The sequence below is a fragment of the Leuresthes tenuis genome, unplaced genomic scaffold, assembly GCF_036924035.1.
Source record: "Leuresthes tenuis unplaced genomic scaffold, fLeuTen1.0.hap1 SCAF_13, whole genome shotgun sequence".
NCBI classification, from domain to species: Eukaryota; Metazoa; Chordata; class Actinopteri; order Atheriniformes; family Atherinopsidae; genus Leuresthes; species Leuresthes tenuis.
The window spans coordinates 22,633,923-22,652,754 of record NW_027325367.1 but is presented as its reverse complement, the minus strand read 5'-3'; the positions used below and the strand labels follow the sequence as shown (position 1 = coordinate 22,652,754).

Sequence of the window (18,832 nt, the reverse complement as noted above, 5' to 3'; positions counted from 1 at the left end):
GAAGTCGTACAGCTGTCCTTACAGCTGGAACCTCATCTTCTCGTGTTCCTCACTGTGGGATACATATGTGCTTACTACTTACTGTTGGTGTGGTGTTTTTACCTCTATCATATAACCAGTGTGCTGTACTTCATTACTCTGTGTGTGCACGATATCTACTGGAACGTGGTTTTCTTTGATGGGTGGTCCTTATCAGGACCACAGGGGGGAAATGTGGAGTAAGTTTACCGGGCCCCAAAAGTTATAGAATAAAAAGGCATGCTGTCGAAAAATTGAGGCATGCTGTCGAAAATTAAGGCATGCTGTCGACAGTTAAGGCATGCTGACGAAGGCGTGCTGTCGAAAATTAAGGCATGCTGTCGACAATTAAGGCATGCTGACGAAGGATAATATATGGAAAAGTACCAACGTTTAGCTCTGTGTAAGGACGAGTCAGGCGTTAGGGTCATGGAAAGTACCTAAGGTCAGTGTCGAGTCACGCATCAATGCAAACATTGTAAAACAGGAAAAAATGGATGTAGAGGGGAAGTCAGGAGTAGGGGGAAGGACTATTGCATGAATAAAGGTTTTTAAAAAAGACATGACGAAGGGCCCTGCCACGGGTAAGCTAATTGATTAAAACATAACGGTGGAAGATTGGGGAAAACACGCCATACGAAAGGAGGGGCCCCGGGGAGGAGCGTCCACAGGCCCAACTTGTATAAAAGACGGGACTTTCAGAAGAGTTTTCAGACTTAGCCCGGGCTACTTCTCATGTATGGTCGAATTGTAACTCTGCAATAAAACCATCATTGGACCGCGAACCAGCTGAATCTGTCTCATCTTTGACACTTCGTGACTTCTCATCGTTAACTACTGAGTGGTAATAGCACATTAGGTAATTTGGACTCCACAAAAGTCACAACACAAGAAGGTGTGAATGTTCGACTAAAGTTTGTAAAAAGCTGGTAAGACAAGGTGCGAATGCCCGACAATGTATGATCAAAAGCGGGAACGGAGGTGTTCAGCTGCAAGTAGGTCTGAATGTCCATCAATAATTGCTAGAAAACATGAAAGAAAATTTTCCAAAATCAAACCGCACATGATCATAAGTGGGAGAGGAGGTGTTCAGCTGCAAGAAGGCGTGAATGTCCGACCATAATTCCTGAAAAATGGGTAAAAAAAAGGTGTGAATGCCCAACCGTACATCATCATAAGCAGGAGTGGATATGTTCGGCTACAAGAAGGTGTGAACGTCCAACCAAAGTTTTTAAAAAGCAGTTAAGAAAAGGTTCGAATATTCAACCAAACATAATCAAAAGCGGGAGCAGAGCTGTTCGACTGCAAGTAGGTGTGAATGTTAGATCATAATTTGCAAAAAGCTGATGAGAAAGGGTGAGAATGCCCGACTATACACCATCAAATGCGGGAGCGGAGTTGTTTGGCTGTGAGTAGGTGTGAATCTCAGACTATAATTGCTGAAAAATGTGTTAGAAAAGGTAAGAATGCCGGTCCATACATCATCAAAAGCGAGAGACGTGGTGTTCGGCTGCAAGTGGGTGTGACTGTCCAGCCATAATTACTCACAAACGGGTAAGAAAAGGTAGTATTGCCAGACCATACATGATCAAAACAGGGAGCGGAGGTGGTTCAGCTGCATGGTGTGAATTTCTGACTAAAGTTTGTAAAAAGCGGGTAAGACAAGGTGCGAATGCCCGACAATGTATGATCAAAACAGGGAGCGGAGGTTTTCGGCTGCAAGAAGGTCTGAATGTCCACCCATAATTACTGAAAAATGGGTAAGAAAAGGTGCGAATGCCCAACCATAGATCATCAAAAGCAGGAGTGGATGTGTTCGGCTACAAGAAGGTCTGAATATCCGACCATAGTTTGTAAAAAGCGGGTAAGAAAAGGTTCGAATGCCTGAACATACACCATCAAAAGAGGGAGCTGTTGAAAATTAAGGCATGCTGTCGACAGTTAAGGCATGCTGACGAAGGCGTGCTGTCGAAAATTAAGGCATGCTGTCGACAATTAAGGCATGCTGACGAAGGATAATATATGGAAAAGTACCAACGTTTAGCTCTGTGTAAGGACGAGTCAGGCGTTAGGGTCATGGAAAGTACCTAAGGTCAGTGTCGAGTCACGCATCAATGCAAACATTGTAAAACAGGAAAAAATGGATGTAGAGGGGAAGTCAGGAGTAGGGGGAAGGACTATTGCATGAATAAATGTTTTTAAAAAAGACATGACGAAGGGCCCTGCCACGGGTAAGCTAATTGATTAAAACATAAAGGTGGAAGATTGGGGAAAACACGCCATACGAAAGGAGGGGCCCCGGGGAGGAGCGTCCACAGGCCCAACTTGTATAAAAGACGGGACTTTCAGAAGAGTTTTCAGACTTAGCCCGGGCTACTTCTCATGTATGGTCGAATTGTAACTCTGCAATAAAACCATCATTGGACCGCGAACCAGCTGAATCTGTCTCATCTTTGACACTTCGTGACTTCTCATCGTTAACTACTGAGTGGTAATAGCACATTAGGTAATTTGGACTCCACAAAAGTCACAACACAAGAAGGTGTGAATGTTCGACTAAAGTTTGTAAAAAGCTGGTAAGACAAGGTGCGAATGCCCGACAATGTATGATCAAAAGCGGGAACGGAGGTGTTCAGCTGCAAGTAGGTCTGAATGTCCATCAATAATTGCTAGAAAACATGAAAGAAAATTTTCCAAAATCAAACCGCACATGATCATAAGTGGGAGAGGAGGTGTTCAGCTGCAAGAAGGCGTGAATGTCCGACCATAATTCCTGAAAAATGGGTAAAAAAAAGGTGTGAATGCCCAACCGTACATCATCATAAGCAGGAGTGGATATGTTCGGCTACAAGAAGGTGTGAACGTCCAACCAAAGTTTTTAAAAAGCAGTTAAGAAAAGGTTCGAATATTCAACCAAACATAATCAAAAGCGGGAGCAGAGCTGTTCGACTGCAAGTAGGTGTGAATGTTAGATCATAATTTGCAAAAAGCTGATGAGAAAGGGTGAGAATGCCCGACTATACACCATCAAATGCGGGAGCGGAGTTGTTCGGCTGTGAGTAGGTGTGAATCTCAGACCATAATTGCTGAAAAATGTGTTAGAAAAGGTAAGAATGCCGGTCCATACATCATCAAAAGCGAGAGACGTGGTGTTCGGCTGCAAGTGGGTGTGACTGTCCAGCCATAATTACTCACAAACGGGTAAGAAAAGGTAGTATTGCCAGACCATACATGATCAAAACAGGGAGCGGAGGTGGTTCAGCTGCATGGTGTGAATTTCTGACTAAAGTTTGTAAAAAGCGGGTAAGACAAGGTGCGAATGCCCGACAATGTATGATCAAAACAGGGAGCGGAGGTTTTCGGCTGCAAGAAGGTCTGAATGTCCACCCATAATTACTGAAAAATGGGTAAGAAAAGGTGCGAATGCCCAACCATAGATCATCAAAAGCAGGAGTGGATGTGTTCGGCTACAAGAAGGTTTGAATATCCGACCATAGTTTGTAAAAAGCGGGTAAGAAAAGGTTCGAATGCCTGAACATACACCATCAAAAGAGGGAGCGGAGGTGTTCCCCATTAAGACGGTGTGAATGTCCAACAATAGTTGGTAAAAATCGGGTAAGAAAAGGTTAAAATACCCGACTGTACACAATCAATAGCGGGAGCGGAGTTGTTCGGCTACAAGAAGGTGTGAAAGTCCGACCATGGTTTGTAAAAAGCGGGTAAGAAAAGTTTCAAATGCCCGAATATATACCATCAAAAGCGGAACCGGAGGTGTTCGGCTGCAAGAAGGTGTGAACGTCCGACCAAAGTTTGTAAAAGCAGTTAAGAAAAGTTTCGAATATCCAACCAAACATAATCAAAAGCGGGAGCAGAGCTGTTCGACTGCAAGTAGGTGTGAATGTCAGATCATAATTTGCAAAAAGCTGATGAGAAAGGGTGAGAATGCCCGACTATATACCATCAAATGCGGGAGCAGAAGTGTTCGGCTGTGAGTAGGTGTGAATGTCAAACCATAATTGCTGAAAAATGTGTTAGAGAAGACTAGAATGCTGGACCATACCATAATACCCGATCCTTCTTGTCCTCCCGTCTCTGCAGGACCAGAGATCCTTCTCATGGTTTTCCCTATGACATCTGAGGCAATGTTTGTAGCTGCTGTTTTCAGATGAGGCTTAGCTATAGCAAAACCTTTTTTAACAAGGGGGGCTACGAAGCGAAATAATTTTGAAAATATAGAGCCTATTCCGCGACCGTACATTACAGGTGCTCCATAAAAACCAGGCAGGGTACCTCCGACCTGGTTCTGGTAATAGTTTACGAAGTGGTGAGGATCATCCCTCATGATTATCTGAACCATGTTGCTTTGTTTTGTTGTCCTCCTCCTGACACAGACACAGACACTGAGGTGACCTCTGACTGAACGTTTGCTTGATAGTGACTAATGAGTCTGTGATCGACCCGTTTATATATATATATATATATATATATATATATATATATATATATATTTACTTCTGATCAGAGCTTATCGGAAGAGATAGAATCACAATTCCCTCTTACTCTCTCTGTGATATCAGAGTGAATGACCATCATTTCATTACGCGTTGTGATATAACGGGTCGGAAGTGTAGTCTCACAACGGTTTTCCCATAAGTAAAATTTACCGGAGTGTTTTGATCCGTTTTAATCTCTAAGTGGATGTTTTCAATATGCCTCTTTGCTACAGGTAGATAGTTGACCGGGTTAAAAGTATGTGTAATTATATCGCCAAACTCTACTCTAACTGTTCGCAAGAGCGGGGCATAAGCATCGCCGACTATCTGAGGAGCAACCACATCGCTGTAACAGTGAAGCTGGTAGAAACCTGCTTTTAAATCCATCGGGTAAGGGGCACTCCTTTTATCAAATACGATCCAATTTGCCAGGCTTCACACCTCGCTTGTAGCTCAGTGGTGGATAAAAACGCAGGTGGTACTGGGCACCTGCCTGATACATGAGTCTATTTTCCACCGTGTTCACGACTAAATAAATATCAGAACCTATTTCTCTAAGGTGACCCTCAATCTCGGCTTTGAGCTGATTCAAATCCTTGAAATGTCCGCATCCTATATTCTGGCGGTAGAACTTTTCCAGCCCCGCTTTCCTCCATTCAAAAAAAGCCTGGTCCCTGGGGGCATTATGCCATGTGTACGGATAAGAAATCTCCGTCAAGGCAACCTGCCACGAACCTTCCAAATCGATATGCTGGGCTAAATCCACACGGAAACTGGAACTGGTATTATTCTTAAAGACGTTGAGACTAGCGTTGGAGGGCAGGGTGATATAAAACCCCTCATCCTCTACCGTTCGGTTCATGGTGTAATGTAGCGGGCTAGGAGTAGCGATGGCCCCCTTTATACCTCGTGAAGGTCACTGGCTCTGACCCAGCTGTTGAATTTCTCAGGCCAGTTTTTCCAACGGACAAAAACCTGTTTTACACCCCTGATGCTGCGTCGTTTTAATATCTTCTCCACTTGATACATCTTGTCTTTATTCAGTTTAACTTTTTGAAGCTCCTCCGCGTAAAAGGAACCTTCAATAGCTTCTCCATCAAAATCTTTGAGTTTGTACACGGGGAGATCGTGCAAGCTGCTCGGTCACTGTAAACACTTCATCTGTAAAACTTTGTTGATATTTCTTGTCAAACACGCCTCGCAGTTTAGATATTCTTACAAGATCTCCTTTTTTAAAATTTATCCTTGAGTCCTTGCAGCGTCGATCGCGTGCAGAGCCGTACAGGTTCTGAAAAACTTTAAAGGTGTTTTCTAGAGTCACCGCTACAGGCTTAATTTTGATGCTCGTGTGGTAACTGTGGTTGTAACTTTCCACGAGATCCTGCAGGATGTCGAGGTATCGACGTGTGTTATTAGCAGTAAAATATCTCCACATCCTGGTTTTTAACGTGCGGTTAAACCTCTCAATCACAGATGCCTTTACCTCGCTCAGCGTAGCAAAATGCACAACTCTGTGGTTCTCTAAATAATGCCTTAAATTTTTTGTTAAAAAATTCTTTCCCCGCATCAGTTTGAAGTTTTTTAGGTGTCTCGCTTTCTCTAAAAACGGATTCAAAAGCCTTTACCACCTCTGCGTTCATAGTGCGAACGTAAGCCTTTTTTGAAAACACGTCAATGACGGTTAATAGATAATTATACCTGTCATTGTACTCAGCCAGGGCTTGCATGTCACAGAGATCTGCTTGGAATTCTTTTAAGGGGCTGGTGACAAAAACTCTGTTTCTCGGAAAATGTATTCTTGCAGGTTTATGTAGAGTATATACATCTTGCTCTGATAAGAAGTCTTGCACTTTTTCGCACGCGACTTTCTTACCCGTTTCGTCCTGTACAGCTTTATGCAACCTCTCTACTCCCCCAAAACTACCAGGGTGGATAGGATTGTAGAAAACCTTTTTCATTAACCTCGTGTCAGCCATCTCACCTTATACAAACTTTGGCTTGTAATGACAGAAAACACAAAACGCAAGTATATTTCAACTTTTTATTTTTTCTCTAATGTGTGATAATACACACACACATACAAATGATCACAAAAAGCAGGAATGCTAGTAATATAGGATTTAAAAAAAGTTAAATGTTATAACAACATCACATGATTACAATATTAGTTTAAACACATCCGGCTGATGGAAAGAAGGAATGTTACACCCTTCTTTTAACCCTCCCAGAACTTTGTCATGGTTTGAAGCTGCTGCAATTTCTTTACATCTTCTCCAATCAACTGCTCGTACATATCGTGTATAGAAGTGTTGATTTGTTTCACCAGAGTTAGTTCGTACAAGTAAGCTTCTGCCACAGCCCTGACTCTGGCATCATCTTCACAAATGTTATGCGCAATTAGAAGATGTTAAATGGAAGCAATGAATCGTTGATTATAAAGTCTCCGCATCAGACTGTAATAATGGTCATGAAAATAGTCGTCCTCGAGGACATCCTTGCACTGATGTTGGCGTAAACTAGGGTGATCGACACTACACCCGTAGCATGATTCAATCATAAATTTTTTGATGGTCTCATTCAAGAGGTGTATCACTGCAGTTTTCACTTTGATAAAACCTGAGGGGACCCATCCATCTAATTCGTCCTCGCCCTCTCCTCCCCCATCCTGAGTGTCTGCAGGGGACCCCTGGCCTGGTGGAAGCTGAGAGTCCGATTTAGCTTCCTCCGTTGTTACGGCCATGGTGGATCCTATCGGGTAGAGCGTTAAGCAGCAGTCATCAGGTGCCGAATTTGAGAACTCGATCTCGAGAGAAGAGGAGGAGTTGGAGGAGAAGAAAGACTCAGACGAAGTCGCTGGTGAAGGAGGGTGATACGGCTCCAGGTAGTATCTGTCGCTGTCTCAAGATCCAAACTGCGGTGATGTGGATGTTGCAGAAGGGCTCCCTGTATGCATCAATAGCGATGGAGAAGCATTCTCCAGATCGCGGTCAGTGATCTCCTCGCACAATGTCTTCTGGACGCTAGTTCTCATCCTGTTTCTCGTGTTGATCGGTGTATGACCTGTGCTGGAGTGTGTCCTTATAAACCAGAAGGGGGTGTGGTTATTGAGGTTGAGGAGAGGGTGCTCAGTGGTGGGAGGTCTACACAGCCAGGGTTTTCTTGACTGCTAGAATCTCGCCCCAGTTCTGGCAACTGCGGAACAGCGTGGAAACTTGATCCGCTATATCATTCATCTTCTCCACCCAGGCTGCCTGAGGTATTGCTAACAGCGTCCTAAACACACCACAGTCAGAGTTATAACACTCAAGAACAAAAAGATCCCCCTCTTCATTCTCATTAGATTTCCGGTGGCTTGCACGGAAGAACCAACGGCCTGTAACGCCCGTTTTCGATTGCCACACAGCAGTGAAAACCATCCTTGTTTTGACCAGCTCAGCATCATCCAGAGGATTCTTCAGTCTCGGACTCTCCAGTCTCGGTCGTTTGGCTGCAGACGCTGCTGGGATTTCTTCGGGTTCTTCTTTCACTGTTAACACCTCCTCAGCCGAGCCCTTGCCTCCTTCTATATGACGCAGTATCGCTAGTTTCAGCACTCCCCAGTCGTTGGAAGTTAGCATACCCTCAGTGGTCAGAGGTCCCGGCTTCTCACCACCCTCGTCAAGCTGATACAGACAGAGGTCACCTGTTTAATACATGAACACATAGCCCCATCTTCCCCGCAGTCCATAAGGCTCCAGTGACCATTCTTCCTGTAGAGACACGGGCGGCGGTTGCTGCGTTCTGCACAGAAACACCATCCTTTTCTTGGGAGCATTTGGTATCAAGGGCTGATCTTCAAATATCGTTACCGGAGTCTCACAAATGAGAGACCGCAGAGCACACGTCCTCTCCGGTGCCTGCGTAGATTAGTAGACTCTACACTCACTCTGCTTCTTGTCTTGGGCATCTTGACTCAGCTATCTTTCACCCCAAAGTCGATCTCTACACACTGACTGTCTCAGGGTTTTTATCCTTTACTCGAAACCCCTCCCCTGTCCACCCATTGGCCCTCACATCTGGGGTCGAACAATACCCCCCACACATCTAATTATTTTCCCATCTTTACCTTACAGGGACCGGTCTTTGAAGCTGTTAAAATGTTGACCGCTTCTACAACTTTTCTATTAACCCTAACCCTTTCTCTTATTTAAACATTCAACTAATATATTTCTCACAACCTCCTGACTTTAGCTGTAATCATTCTTAACCCTAGCCATAAACACCCCCTTCCTTAGAAGTCAAAGACCTCTTCAACAGATGGCTAATCTATGTCAAACAAAGGTCACACGTCAAAATAGCTTGATCGATCGATAAGAGGTCAGAGGTCACCTGTCAAAATGAGTTTGATCGAAGGTATCCTATTATCTCTCTAATGCGCACTTGTAGCGGTGTTCTTTTTATGGCCACAGGTGGCCAGAGTGTCACTTTGCACCTCCGCTGCACTGAGCACTCTTCACCCCTTTTAAATGGTATAACTTTTGCTCCAGCAAGCACCATTCAAGCAACAACTTTGCACTCCAGCTTCGAACATCGGCACAGTCGCAACAAGTAAGGCGACTCTACTCAGAGGAGTCACTCTGCACAGTAACAAGATTTCTTTTGCACAGACAGAAAGGGCTTCACCCGCAAAGGTAAAGCCTGCCAAAAATAGAAACAACTCATTAGTGCTGCTCTCCACGGAAGTCTTTGGTAAAAGGCGAAAGACTTGTACGTTATGAAGAGAAACCAGAATACGATTATCCGTCACTGCGGGAGCAGGGCATCAGGCTAGTTGGCATAGCCACCTTCTCCATGGTGAGCTTTGCTTGGTTGAGACGCTTGCTCCCCCCCTTGCTCCTCGGCTGACCAAGTAGGAACAATCGGGCACTATTTGATGGCTGCCTTGTCTTTTACTCTGTGCAAAAGACAAGGCAGCCACAAACACCACGGGAACACCGTATTGAGGCTTTGTTCTGACCGATCATTCGGTGTCGCGTTTCTTTCAAGCAATTCTCCCGGTTAGCCCGCACTCGGCTCGCTCCCAGAGCCGTGTTAAAGTCTACTTCGCAATCACTCTCTTTTCTCAGCAGACTAAAAGAAACTTCCATCCTGCACCGCTGTTTGCTTTTTCACAAGAGCAGAGAGGAGCGCACCATTCCCAGCAGCACCGCAGTACCGGGTCGATGCTTGGAGTGAACGGAGCAAACTCCTTTTTCAACTCCTATTGCTAAAAATCCATTTAATATGTAGTCCTCGAATAGAGGACATATCTGATACTACACTTGATCTTAGCCAAAAGGCCGAGAAGCGATAACTGTCCTCTGGTTCACGTCCGAGGGCCCTTCCTTGCACAATGCGCACTTGTAGCGGTGTTCTTTTTATGGCCATAGGTGGCCAGAGTGTCACTTTGCACCTCCGCCCGCCCGCTGCACTGAGCACTCTTCAGCCCTTTTAAATGGTATAACTTTGCACTCCCGCACGCTCCAGCGAGCACCATTCAAGCAACAACTTTGCACTCTAGCTTCGAACATCGGCACAATCGCAACAAGTAAGGCGACTCTACTCAGAGAAGTCACTCTGCACAGTAACAAGATTTCTTTTGCACAGACAGAAAGGGCTTCACCCACAAAGGTAAAGCCTGCCAAAAATAGAAACAACTCATTAGTGCTGCTCGCCACAGAAGTCTTTAGTAAAAGGCGAAAGACTTGTACGTTATGAAGAGAAACCAGAGTACGATTATCCGTCACTGCGGGAGCAGGGCATCAGGCTAGTTGGCATAGCCACCTTCCCCATGGTGAGCTTTGCTTGGTTGAGACGCTTGCTCCCCCCTCCCTTGCTCCTCGGCTGACCAAGTAGGAACAATCGGGCCCTATTCGATGACTGCCTTGTCTTTTACTCTGTGCAAAAGACAAGGCAGCCACAAACACCCCGGGAACACCGTATTGAGGCTTTGTTCCGCTCATTCGGTGTCGCGTTTCTTTCAAGCAATTCTCCCGGTTAGCCCGCACTCGGCTCGCTCCCAGAGCCGTGTTAAAGTCTACTTTGCATTCACTCTCTTTTCTCAGCAGACTAAAAGAAAGTTTCACCTTGGGCTCCCTGAAACTTCCATCCTGCACCACTGTTTGCTTTTTCACAAGAGCAGAGAAGAGCGCACCGTTCCCAGCGGCACCGCAGAACCAGGTCGATGCTTGGAGTGAACGGAGCAAGCTCCTTTTTCAACTCCTATTTCTAAAAATCCATTTAATATGTAGTCCTCGTATAGAGGACATATCAGATATTAAACTGATAATCCAATGTTGTTCTTTGTTGAAGTCGATCTAGACATTGATAAATATGAAGGACAAAGCAGTTTTCACTTGGTTTGAGTGAAGGAATTCATTTTATACATAAAATCCCAAATCATGCAGAACGTATGAAAATAAGCTTATTCTCGGATTCCTGATCCTTCAGTGTTGCTCTTTCTTCTACTGCAAAATACAATGTTGTTCTTTGTTGAAGTCGATCTAGACATTGATAAATATGAAGGACAAAGCAGTTTTCACTTGGTTTGAGTGAAGGAATTCATTTTATACATAAAATCCCAAATCATGCAGAACGTATGAAAAGAAGCTTATTCTCGGATTCCTGATCCTTCAGTGTTGCTCTTTCTTCTACTGCCAAATACAATGTTGTTCTTTGTGTAAGTCGATCTAGACATTGATAAATATGAAGTTAAAAGCAGTTTTAACATAGTTTGAGTGAAGGAATTCATTTTATACATAAAATCCCAAATCATGCAGAACGTATGAAAACAAGCTTATTCTCGGATTCCTGATCCTTCAGTATTGCTCTTTCTTCTACTGCAAAATACAATGTTGTTCTTTGTTGAAGTCGATCTAGACATTGATAAATATGAAGGACAAAGCAGTTTTCACTTGGTTTGAGTGAAGGAATTCATTTTATACATAAAATCCCAAATTATGCAGAACGTATGAAAAGAAGCTTATTCTCGGATTCCTGATCCTTCAGTGTTGCTCTTTCTTCTACTGCAAAATACAATGTTGTTCTTTGTTGAAGTCGATCTAGAAATTGATAAATATGAAGTTAAAAGCAGTTTTAACATAGTTTGAGTGAAGGAATTCATTTTATAGTAAAATCCGAAATCGTGCAGAACTCGTGAAAATAAGCTTATTCTCGGATTCCTAAAACTTTTGATTTGCTCTTTCTTTTACTGCAAAGTACAACGTTGTTTTTTTTGTTTAAATCTATCTAGACATTGATAAATATGAAGGTAAAAGCCGTTTTAACATAGTTTGAGTGAAGGAATTCATTTTATAGATAAAATCAAAAATCATGCAGAACTCCTCAAAAAGGGCGTATGGCTTAATCACAAGTGTGGTTCTTTCTCATTCAGGGTAATATGAGGAAGTTTATGCTTGAAATAAATGTAGAAATGGGTACATATGAAGGACAAAGCAGTTTTAACATAGTTTGAGTGAAAGAATTAATTTTAAAACAAAATCCCAACAAAGGCAGAACTCACGAAAAGCTTATTCCCGGATTCCTGATGTTTCAGTGTTGCTCTTTCTTATATTGCAAAGTACAACGTGGTTTTTTTTGTTTAAATCTATCTCGACATTGATAAATATGGAAGGACAAAGCAGTTTTAACTTAGTTTGAGTGAAGGAATTAATTTTATAGCAAAATCCGAAATCATGCAGAACTCATGAAAAGCTTTTTCTCGGATTTCTGAACCTTTGCTCTTTCTTTTACGACAAAATACAACGTTGTTTTTTGTTGAAATCTATCTAGACATTGATAAATACCAGCCGAACATCTCTGCTGCCCCATTTGATGGTGTATAGTCGGGCATTCTCACACTTTCTCATGAGCTTTTTGCAAATTCTGATCTGACATTCACACCTACTTGCAGTCGAACAGCTCTGCTCCCGCTTTTGATTATGTTTGGTTGGATATTCAAACCTTTTCTTAACTGCTTTTTACAAACTTTGGTCGGACGTTCATGTCTTCTTGAAGCCGAACACCTTCGCTTCCGCTTTTGATGGTGTATATTCGGGCATACAAACCTTTTCTTACCCGCTTTTTACAAACCATGGTCGGATTTTCACACCTTCTTGTAGCTAAATAACTCCGCTCCCTCTTTTGATTGTGTATGTTCGGGCATTCAAACCTTTTCTTACCCGCTTTTTACAAACTATGGTCGGACATTCAAACCTTCTTGTAGCCGAACACATCCACTCCTGCTTTTGATGATGTAAGGTTGGGCATTCGCACCTTTTCTTAACCATTTTTCAGTAATTATTGGTGGACATTCAGACCTTCTTGCAGCTGAACACCTCCGATCCTGCTTTTGATGGTGTATAGTCGGGCTTTCGAGCCTTTTCTTCCCCGGTTTTAATAAATTATGGTTTGACATTCAGACCTTGCAGCCGAACACCTCCGCTTCCTCTTTTGATCATACATTGTCGGGCATTCGCACCTTGTCTTACCCGCTTTTTACAAACTATAGTCAGACATTCACACTTTGCAGCTGAACCACCTCCGCTCCCTGTTTTGGTCTGGCAATACTACCTTTTCTTACCCGTTTGTGAGTAATTATGGCTGGACATTCACACCTACTTGCAGTCGAACAGCTCTGCTCCCGCTTTTGATTATGTTTGGTTGGATATTCGAATCTTTTCTTTACTGCTTTTTACAAACCATGGTCGGACTGTCACACCTTCTTGTAGCCGAACAACTCCGCTCCCTCTTTTGATTGTGTACAGTCGGGCATTTTAACCTTTTCTTACCCGCTTTTTACCAACCATGGTCGGACATTCACACCTTCTTGCAGCGGAACACCTCCGCTCCCTCTTTTGATGGTGTATGTTCGAGCATTCGAACCTTTTCTTACCCGCCTTTTACAAACTATGGTCGGACATTCAAACCTTCTTGTAGCCGAACACATCCACTCCTGCTTTTGATGATGTATGGTTGGACATTCAGACCTTTTTGCAGCCGAAAACCTCTGCTCCCTCTTTTGATCATACATTGTCGGGCATTCGCACCTTTTCCTACCCGCATTTTACAAACAATGGTCGGACTTTCACACCTTTCAGTAGCCGAACAACTCCGCTCCCGCTATTGATTGTGTACAGTCGGGTATTTTCACCTTTTCTTACCCGCTTTTTACCAACTATGGTTGGACATTCACACCTTCTTACAGCCGAACACATCCACTCCTGCTTTTGATGATGTATGGTTGGGTATTCGAACCTACTTGTTGCCCGTTTTTCATTAATTATGGGTGGACATTCACACCTTCTTGCAGCCAAACACCTCCGCTCCCTGTTTTGATCATGTATGGTTTGACATTCGCACCTTTTCTCACCCGCTTTTTACTATGGTCGGCCATTCACAGCTTCCTCTCCACCATACTTGTATGGTGGGATATTCACACCCACTTGCATCTGAAGACCTCCGCCCCCACTTTTGTTAATATTTAGTCGGTCATTCCCACCTTACCCGCTTTTGGCAAACTATGGCCTTCTTGCAGCCAAACACCTCTGATCTCGCTTTTGATGATGTAAGGTTAGGCATTCAGACCTTGCTTCACCTGCTTTTCACCAAATATAGTCGGACATTCACACCTTCTTGCAGCCGAACACTTCCGCTCCACCTTTTAGTGTTCTATGGGGCATTCACACCTTTTTTTTCACCGCATTTTATAGATTATGGACTGAAATTCTCACCCACTCTCATCCGAAGACCTCTCCTCCTGCTTTTGTTAATATATAGTCGGGCATTCGAACCTTTTCTTACCCGCTTTTTACAAATTATGGTCGGACATTCACACCTACTTGCAGCCGATTACTTCCGCTCCACCTTTTAGTGATGTATGATTGGCATTTGCACCTTTTCTTACCCTCTTTTTATATTGATTGCTGAAGATTAAGTTGTTCTTTGTCAAACTACAAAATTTTTTTAATTGTTGAAACTTGATTTGAAGTGGATAAATAAGGAGGACAAACAGTTTTAAGTCAGGCTGATAGAAGGAATTAATTTTATAGCAAAATCTGTATTTCGTCATATGTCGAGAGATGCTTATTGCTGAAGTTCTTTCTCATTCTACAAAGTACAACGTTGTTTATCGTTGAAACTTGATTAGACATGAATAAATATGAAGGACAAAGCAGTCTTAACTTGGTTTGAGTTAAGGAATTCGTTTTATAGGAGAATCCGAATTTGTGCATAACTCGTAAAATAGAGCTTATTTTCGGATTCCTGAAGAATGAGTCTGGTTCTTTCTCATAATACAAAGTTTGTTGTTTATTGTTGAAACTTCATCAGAAGTGAAGAAATAAGGACAAACCGTTTTAAGTCAGTTTGATAGAAGGATTTCATTTTATAGCAAAATCTGTATTCCTTCATATCTCCTCGAGAGAAGCTTATTACTGAAAATTAGGTCTGGCAGTAGCTGGATGGAAGTATGGGGTCTTTTCCTGGTTTCTGTAGCAAGATAATGTTAGCAGAGTTCATGTGTGGGGATAATCTGCCATTCTGCTTAACTTGTAATACCATTTTGTGAAATGCAGGTGCCAAAACAGTCCAAAATTCTTTGTAGAACTCTGCTGGAAAACCATCTTGTCCCGGGGCTTTGTTACTAGGCATATGTTGAAGGGCTTCATGGAGTTCTCCTGTTGAAAGAGGTGAATCCAGAGCTATTGCCTGTTCGGTTTGTAATTTTGGAAGGTTGATATTACTAAGAAACTGATCTATGTTACTGTCTGATGGATCATTTTGTGATGAATATAAGGTTTTATAGAAGTCCCTAAAAGCATTGTTGATTACATCGGGGTCATGGGTGACATTTCCTTTTGAGTCTTTAACAGAAGTGATTGTTGTTTTCTCTTTGTTTCTCTTTAGTTGGTTAGCTAGGAACCTTCCAGATTTATTTTCGTGCTCAAAGTTCTCCAAGCGAAGTCTTTGTATCAGAAACTGTGTTTGTTTATCAATAATTTTGTTTAATTCAAGTTTAGCTTTTCTTAGTTCATTCAGTATGTGTTCCTCTTTGGAGGTACTGTAGACAATTTCTAATGATTTAATCTTGAGTTCTAAATCTGATATCCTTGAACTTTCCTACTTTTTCTTATTTGATGAAAAAGAGATTATTTTGCCTCTCATAACTGCTTTTCCAGCTTCCCAGAGAGTACAAGCTGACATTGCTGGCAGGTCATTATTTTCTAAATATACAGACCATTCCCTTTTGAAATAATTAATAAAATCAGGGTCTTTTAGTAATGATGTATTAAATCTCCAATTCCTAGCTGGTGGTGTAACTCTGTTATTCTTCAGTGTGATAGAAACTGGAGCGTGATCACTGATACTGATGGGGTGGATTTTGGTGTCTGAAATATCCCTCATCAAGGAACTGCTAACTAAGAAATAATCTATTCTTGAATATGAGTGGTGTACCGGTGAGAAGAAGGTGTATTCTCTAAGAGTGGGGAGGTGGGAGCGCCAAGCATTACAAAGACCAAAATCTTTCATATACTGTTTAACAATATTCGTGGACTGCCAGTTGCGGAACTGGCAGTCCACGAATATTGTTAAACAAGTGCTGAGTCTGTCTACTCAGGAGTAGACAGACTCAGCACTTCCTGAAGTACTGAGTCTGTCTACTCCTGAGTCTAATACCATATTAAAGTCCCCTCCTATGATGAGTGTGTTATCTGAGTGATCAGAGAGTGAAGTGAAAAAGGAGTGAAAAAATGAGGGGTCATCCACATTTGGACCATATATATTTGCAATGCATAAATTCATATTTTGAATAGATAAATTAACTATTAGAAATCTACCTTCTGGATCTATAACTGTGTTGTTTACGGTGAAATTTACTCTTCTATTTATCAGAATGGCTACACCTCTTTGTCTGGAGTTGTGACAGGCTGAGTACACATGAGGAAACTGTGCTGTGGTGAGAACATCAGCTACAGTCTTTGATAAATTAATCTCCTGTAATAAAACAATGTCCGCCTGTAAATCCTTCAATTTATTGGAGATTTTTAATCTCTTCTCCCTGAACCGAGCTCCATGCACATTCCATGAGATAAAGCTCAGCGTGGACATGCTCAGACTAACGCAGTGAGTGCTGGATGCTTGCTAAAAGCATCCCGTGCGTGTGTGTGCATATATGCTTCCATGAACATGCCATTGTTGGTGTTTCAGTTGTCAGTATGAGCTTGCTACAATATGTACTTGCGCTGTCGATGCTGTGTGGAACTTGATTATGTGCTCTGCTCAAAACTGTATGTGCGCCGTGCTTGTTAACATTACTTATTAAGGTGGAAATGCAGCGGGTTGGGGAAGAAAGACAGAATAGAAAAACAGTTTAAAAGAGTGGAAGTGTGAGATAGAAAAAACAAAAACAAAAAACATACCCAAATAAACAAATATGAACTGCATATATCCTGCGCTGGTGAGACTTGCAGTGAGCTATATATTTTGCCTTGATAACTGTGAATTGGATAGATTATTTCATCTTACTTATATGTCATCTACAGTGAAATGATTCATACAAGTTAACGAATACAGATCACCTGGAGTTTACAAGAGCCAAGGAGTGGTTTCCTGGTCGCGGTAAAGCTGTCCGTTGATGAATAATTTATCCACCGCGATGATAGCTCGGGACTCTCCTTCCATGAACTTTCTCCGGATGGGGAACAGAACCCTGCGTCTTTCCAGGATTTCTTTGGGAAACTGGTCGTTGATGCTGAAGTCCGTTCCTCTCAGCCAAAATGGAATGGCTTTACATTTATAAAACTTACCTAGGCAAAGGAAATCTGTTTGGCATAAAAGGTATTCACAATTCTGCTGCCATAATGCTGAACAGAACAAGGGGAAAAAAAGTGAAGGAATTCATTTTACAGCAAAATCCTGAATCGTGCATAACTCCTCATAAGGAGTGTATTGCTCAAACATAAGTGTGGTTCTTTCTCATATAAGGTAATATAAAGACGTTTATACTTGAAACCAGCTTAGACATGGATAAATAAGAAGGACAAAGCAGTTTTTACTTGGTTTAAGTGAAGCAATTCATTTTACAGCAAAATCCTGAATCGTGCATAACTCCTCATAAGGACTGTATTGCTCAAACATAAGTGTTATTGTTTCTCATACAAGGTTATAAAAAGAAGTTCATGTTTGAAACCAGCTTAAACATGAACAAATATGAAGGAAAAAGCAGTTTTAACTTGGTTTGAGTGAAGCAATTCATTTTATGGCAATATCTAAAATCCTGCCTATCTCCTTAAAAGAAAGTGAATTTGGGATTCCAGAACAAGTGTGGTTCTTTCTCATATAAGGTAATATAAAGAAGTTTATACTTGAAACCAGCGTAGACATGGATAAATAAGAAGGACAAAGCAGTTTTAACTTGGTTTAAGTGAAGGAATTCATTTTACAGCAAAATCCTGAAACGTGCATAACTCCTCATAAGGACTGTATTGCTCAAACATAAGTGTTGTTCTTTCTCATACAAGGTTATAAAAAGAAGTTCATGTTTGAAACCAGCTTAAACATGGACAAATATGAAGGAAAAAGCAGTTTTAACTTGGTTTGAGTGAAGCAATTCATTTTATGGCAATATCTAAAATCCTGCCTATCTCCTTAAAAGAAAGTGAATTTGGGATTCCAGAACAAGTGTGGTTCTTTCTCATATAAGGTAATATAAAGAAGTTTATACTTGAAACCAGCGTAGACATGGATAAATAAGAAGGACAAAGCAGTTTTAACTTGGTTTAAGTGAAGGAATTCATTTTACAGCAAAATCCTGAAACGTGCATAACTCCTCATAAGGAGTGTATTGCTCAAACATAAGTGTTGTTCTTTCTCATACAAGGTTATAAAAAGAAGTTCATGTTTGAAACCAGCTTAAACATTGACAAATATGAAGGAAAAAGCAGTTTTAACTTGGTTTGAGTGAAGCAATTCATTTTATGGCAATATCTAAAATCCTGACTATCTCCTTAAAAGAAAGCGAATTTGGGATTCCAGAACAAGTGTGGTTCTTTCTCATATAAGGTAATATAAAGAAGTTTATACTTGAAACCAGCGTAGACATGGATAAATAAGAAGGACAAAGCAGTTTTAACTTGGTTTAAGTGAAGGAATTCATTTTACAGCAAAATCCTGAATCGTGCATAACTCCTCATAAGGAGTGTATTGCTCAAACATAAGTGTTGTTCTTTCTCATACAAGGTTATAAAAAGAAGTTCATGTTTGAAACCAGCTTAAACATTGACAAATATGAAGGACAAAGCAGT

The 18,832-nt window shown here is 41.8% G+C and overlaps 3 non-coding genes and 1 pseudogene across 3 annotated transcripts; all 4 read right to left on the bottom strand.

Annotated features, from left to right (window-relative positions):
• Positions 1-9,170: 9,170 nt before the first annotated feature.
• Positions 9,171-9,284, bottom strand: LOC140267924 (U5 spliceosomal RNA). Its single transcript, XR_011907454.1, has one exon. It is a non-coding gene; the product is annotated as a U5 spliceosomal RNA (small nuclear RNA).
• Positions 9,285-9,671: 387 nt separating this feature from the next.
• On the bottom strand, positions 9,672-9,841 carry LOC140267756 (U2 spliceosomal RNA; annotated as a pseudogene).
• A 308-nt stretch (positions 9,842-10,149) lies between these two features.
• LOC140267940 (U5 spliceosomal RNA) lies at positions 10,150-10,263 on the bottom strand. Its single transcript, XR_011907468.1, has one exon. It is a non-coding gene; the product is annotated as a U5 spliceosomal RNA (small nuclear RNA).
• A 409-nt stretch (positions 10,264-10,672) lies between these two features.
• LOC140267779 (U2 spliceosomal RNA) lies at positions 10,673-10,858 on the bottom strand. The gene has a single exon (XR_011907343.1). It is a non-coding gene; the product is annotated as a U2 spliceosomal RNA (small nuclear RNA).
• Between the last annotated feature and the right edge of the window lie 7,974 nt (positions 10,859-18,832).